Source organism: Hibiscus syriacus, unplaced genomic scaffold (assembly GCF_006381635.1).
Source record: "Hibiscus syriacus cultivar Baekdansim isolate YM2019G1 unplaced genomic scaffold, ASM638163v2 tig00002840_pilon, whole genome shotgun sequence".
NCBI classification, from domain to species: Eukaryota; Viridiplantae; Streptophyta; class Magnoliopsida; order Malvales; family Malvaceae; genus Hibiscus; species Hibiscus syriacus.
The window spans coordinates 2,195,469-2,201,270 of record NW_024061947.1 but is presented as its reverse complement, the minus strand read 5'-3'; the positions used below and the strand labels follow the sequence as shown (position 1 = coordinate 2,201,270).

At 31.3% G+C, this 5,802-nt stretch overlaps 1 long non-coding RNA gene across 1 annotated transcript; it reads left to right on the top strand.

Moving 5' to 3' along the window:
- The first annotated feature begins 2,657 nt into the window (after positions 1 to 2,657).
- Positions 2,658 to 3,725, top strand: LOC120154083. Its single transcript, XR_005518850.1, has 6 exons — positions 2,658 to 2,723; positions 2,809 to 2,903; positions 2,996 to 3,092; positions 3,205 to 3,351; positions 3,436 to 3,541; positions 3,627 to 3,725. It is a non-coding gene; the product is annotated as an uncharacterized LOC120154083 (long non-coding RNA).
- Positions 3,726 to 5,802: the final 2,077 nt, after the last annotated feature.

Below are 5,802 nucleotides of genomic sequence, written 5' to 3'. Positions count from 1 at the left end.
GATCGGATTCCCTTCCGGTGAGGGAATCATAGAGAGAAGCGAGAGAGATGATATCTCTCTCTTTTTAGAGAGAGAAAATTAGAGAATGGCCCGAAGGGCCGGCCATATTCGGGTATTTATACCCCTTCTCAAACGGCATCGTTTTGGGAAAGGGTATATGCGTAATTTTAAATGGGTAAATTATACCCAATGACATCTCATATTTTTAACTTTACATTATAGTCCCTAAAATCAATTTATAATCATTTTAATTTGGTCTTTCAATTTTATTTCTTTATAATTTAGTCCCTGCCATAATTATATATATTTTAGGGTGAATAATCGATTTGGCCCCTGTAATTTTATTAATTAATATTTTAATACCGAATAATTAATTAGGTTAAATTATATTGTTAACCATTATCTCTCATGATGTTTAGAATTAGTATCTTTAATTTTAATACTTTATATTTTAATCCAGTAATTTTACTTTTATTTATTTTTATCATTATTGCAATTTATTTTTATTATTATCCTTTTATTTTCAATGTATTTAATTTATCAATTTTTATTATTATTATTTAGTCATATTAATATATTATTTGATTAATTTTATAAATTCATAATATTTATTTATTTTTAAATATTAAAAAAGGACAGTCTTAAAATAACTAGATGTCATATTCTGGTATTTTAAAATAAATAAATATCATGCTTATAATATTTGCTTTAATTTTATATAAATTATTTTAATCATGTTTTTAATATTTATTTATTTTTTTAATATTAAGAAAGGGGCGGTCTTAAAGCAACTAGATGTCATTTTCTGATATTTTTAAGTAAATAAATATCTCATAAAAACTTAAAAAATATATATATTAATGATATAAATATTAATATATTTTCTTAAAATTATAGTAATAAATTTGAAATAAAAGATTATGAATTAAATATATTTTTGAATTCTTAAATTTCCAATAATAGAGACAATTTATAATTAATGGGTACCAATTTTGGGCGTTATAGGGGTGTTAATCCTTCCCTAAATGTAACCGACCACGAATCCCTTTTTTACTAAATTTTTTTTGTAATACTCAGATCAATTTATCTTTTAAATTATGTTTTCTTAAAAACTATTTTAAAAGATTGTTTTTAGGTATTTGACCTACCTAACCCAACAAGGTCAATGGCGAGTCTCCAAACATTTACTTAAAAAACCATTTATTTATTCACATACTTTCCCGCCAAGTAAAAATTTGTACCTGGGCGAAAACCGGTTACGACATTAACGTTAAGGTTTGGAAAAAAATGAAAGTTCAGGTACTAAAACGGACTAAAATTGATAGTTTATGTACTAAATGCGTTAAGTTTTTAACGTTGGATACTAAAATTAACTAAAAACTACACATTAGTTATGGTTTTAAAAATTGAAAGTTTAGGTACTAAAATAGAACAAAACCGATAGTTTAGGTTCAAAATGCGTAGTTTACCCTAATCTTTTTTATCTATGTATTATAATGAAATCTTTATTTTGATTAAGATATTGGATGCATTAGGGTCGTGTTCGATCTTGGATGCGAAACTTTGGAGTGTGTATGAAGGTTTAAACTTGGCCTGACAGATCGGGGAGCGACAAGTTTTGGTGGAAACAGATTGTAAGGAAGCGTTTTCCCTTGTTCAACAAGGTGCGCAAATGGAAGGAATCTCCCATCTGGTCCCTCACTTAACTGAAATGATCTCAAGAAGCTGGAGCCTTAGTTTCTCGCATGTTGCTCGGAACGGTAATAGAGTTGCGGATGCAGTTGCTGAAGCCGCTTAGAATTTCACTTTTGGTATGACCCGCCTGGACCAACCCCCTGTTGCTATTGCCCCATTGCTGAATGACGATGCTGCTATGAACTGAAGCTGTCTGTTGCTTTCCTCCTTTGCATTAAAAAAAAAAAAGGATATTCCTTAGATGATGATAAATCATCACTCTTTAATAATGTTCATTAAAATAATTTACAATTCGTAAATTTCAATATTAAGTGTCCAAATCAGTTAGATTAAGAATCAATGATCTATCAATTTAATCGTTGATCAATTTTTCCATATTATCGATGTAGCATCACTTTATGTTTACATAAAGCATAAAAAAGTATATATATATATATCATGTTCCTAAATCTTGAGATGAGGCTTTTCAAGAACCAACCTTGTCATCATAAGTTTAAGGCTTTATATATATATATATATATATATATATATATTATATAATTAAATAATTTTTTATTGAGCAACTAATCACGATTAAATACTATAAAGTATATTATAAAATTATCTTCTAAATCCAATTTACCTCATTCACAATATTACGAATTAAAGTTATTACATTATTTAAATAAACTTAACACCTTATGCTCCTAGATCAACCAGTAATTGATAAAAAAAATTAATATACGTATTTATATATATATATATATATATATATATATATATATATATATATTATTTTAGGAGTATTCTTTTTAGGATTTTTATCTTAGGATTATGATTGGGATAAATCCGATAAATTGACTAATACTATTCCCAAATAAAAGCCATTAAAATCTCAGATTCAAAGAGACCATGCAAATTTACTGTTAATGGATTTTAGGGTCCATTTGACTGGCATTCACCATAGTTTTCGGGTGGGAGCAAATTTTGTCTGTTTTTCATGCATTGCCACAAGGTTAATCCAAGGATCATCTGAAAATGGAAGGAAGGTACATACATACATACACATATAGGATATGAGATCAATTAATTTCTCATACAATGTTGATTTATTATATATTTTTCTGACAACAGCCATATATTGTATACATGGGAGAGGTACCACATCATGCAGACAGGATTTCAACCATGGAGGAACATAATGATATGCTCCTGAAGGCAATTGGAGAGTAATATTTGTTTGTTTTCATTTTTTTTTTTTTTGCAACTATTCTATCCAAATAAAATGATGTTTTTTTTTACAATTATTCTTTTCGTTTAGTGAGAAGACAGCCAGAGAATCCAAAATATATACTATGGGAAGAGCATTAATGGATTTGCTGCCAGACTTTTGCCAGATGAAGCGAGAAGACTATCTGGTTTGAAACAACTTTCAATTGCTCAAACTATGATTTATGTCCCTTAACTATACTAAATTTGAAGATTTAGTCATTAAAAAAAAGAATAATTGGCGTTCACATTGGTTTACAGATGAAGATGGAGTTGTATCGGTATTTGAGAACATTAAACGAAGACTTCTGACAACAAGATCATGGGATTTTCTGGGAATGCCTCTTAGTACAAAGAGAAGGAACGTGATTGTTGAGAGTGATATCATAGTTGGTGTAATGGACACTGGTAATTGCATGTTTTGTAATCAAAAGTTCATCTGTTTTAATTACCACCTTATAAACAGACAAGTTGTTTAATGTTGTTGTGTAGGGATTTGGTCTGGATGCCCCAGTTTTGATGATTCTGGCTATGGACCTCCACCAGCTAAATGGAAGGGTAAATGTGACAAAGGAGCCAATTTCACTGGTTGCAACAAGTACTTCCTTTTTCTCTTTAGAATTTTAACCAAGTTTAACTCAATTCAGTGAAATTTGTTGTTGAACCATTTGTAACATGGGCAGCAAGGTGATTGGTGCAAGATACTATCAGCTAGACAGCACTGATCCTATTCCGGAAGATCCTACGCCAGTTGACACTGACGCCATGGCACCCACACTGCCTCCACTATTACCGGGATACCTGTGAAGGATTCCAGCGTTTTCGGTTTAGCCAAAGAAACAGCTCGTGGTGGCGTGCCGTTGGCTCCTGTAACCTTGTACAAGATTTGCTGGAGTGGCGGATGCGGCGACATCGATTTACTAGCGGCAATGGATGATGCCATCAACGACGGAGTGGACTTAATATCCATGTCATTATGGGGTGATTCCAGGGAGTTTTTCCATGATTCAATCGCTATAGGAGCTTTCCATGCAATGAGGAAAGGGATTTTGACATCTTGTTCCGGTGGAAACGAAGGGTAGATCTTAACAATTGAAAACGTTGCACCGTGGATCTTCACCGTCGCTGCTACCAGCATCGACAGGCAATTCACCTCGATTATTGGAAAATAACTCTTCATTGTTGAGTTAAGCTATGTTACAGATGACTCTTCCTTCACTGGTTAATTCGATCTTAAATGTCTTTAGAACTCAATATCTTTCGTCATGGAGTTAAAATTGGCTCAAAGATTCGTCGATCTTTTATAGGTCAAATTGAGATATAGCTCCTCATCGTTGAGTTAAGATATGTTGTGAATCACTCCTCCATTGTGTTTTAAGTCAATTTTATGTGTTCTTCAAGTTTAATATCTTTCATTGTGAAGTTGAAATTGTCTCGAACAATCTGCAAAATTATATATGTGTGTAACGTCATGAATGTGATGTCCTTAGGTAAGCATAAAATGCAAATGTATCATTTTTGGCATTCTCGTTTTCAATGAGAAGTATTGATCTTCTCTAACTATCAAAGCTTCTAAATATGGGAAATCATGATTTTTGTGAACCCAATATCGAACAAAAAATGTCTTCAAGTAGTGGAAACCGTTAACATAAGTATGTTTTTCCAATATTCATTATTTTTCAAAATTTGGAACATAGAGGTAATTGAAATGATATCCGAGCGATTCATGCAAGTTTCATGTTAGAACCCATATTAGCCTTTGAAATTCCTACACTTTCCAAGAAATTTTGTACAATAATACACAATGATCTGGTTTTTTTTTCAATGAATAAATAACCCATACATAATTTCAATGCAAGATGCGAAGAAAATTGAGCTTTCAAAAAAGTTTTTTTTTTATTTTATAAGTGAAATAATTTTTTTGACAAATTAATGACAAACATTTGAATAAAATCAGATAAGAGCGAAGTAGGTGCCACAAGATATCAATGATATGGATTCCTTTGAAATGACACGTCACCCAAAAAATATAGTTTCTGTCGAAAGGGCCTCAAAGGTTGTGATAATGTCATCTTGATTCAGGACTTTCTTATGAGCAAACCCTAACTTGTTACTCAAGTTGTCCATTGTGGGTTTTGAACTTGAAACCTTACTTGGTTTTCAAGACACCCTTTGCGAGTTTTCATATTGAACCCTCCTTTATTATTTTTTCTTTTTTCCAAATCAACATTAACGTTTTAAAAAATTAGAAATAAAAGATTAACCCTAATGTGTGAAATAAAATCTGATTCTCTTTCACTAACAAATTAATGTATAACTAGAAATGACTTTTTAGGCACGTAATGTAGGCTAGGAATCGTGGCTATGAAATAAAAGGATAGATGGGCTCAAACGTGTATTAAAGGGTTATTAAACCAAATATCAATACATTCATTCATTTTTGCTTGAATCTGCTTTAATGTGTGCTTCTTCTTTCTTTTTTTCTTTTTCTTTTCTTATTTTTTATCCATCTAGATTGATCACTTGTAGGTTTTCACCCTAGAGGTTCCTCATTTGACAATTTGGATCTTTGAACTAGCTTTACTTTACTAACATTGTTGTTTGATATCACTTAAGGTATGGGAATCTTTACACGTTCCCTCTTTTGTCCTCTTTACTTGTCAAATTTGAGACCTCGTTTTGATTCGAGCACAAGTTACATCTTGATTTGATTCAAATTTTCAAGCTTATTGTATCTGGCCAACCTAGAAAAGTTTTACCTTATTAGATTGGATTGCCTTCGCTTAAGCGGACATAGTTTATTTCTTGGCTTGCCCCCAGTGTAGGGAATGATCTTTCATTAGGGTTAAATATAAAGAA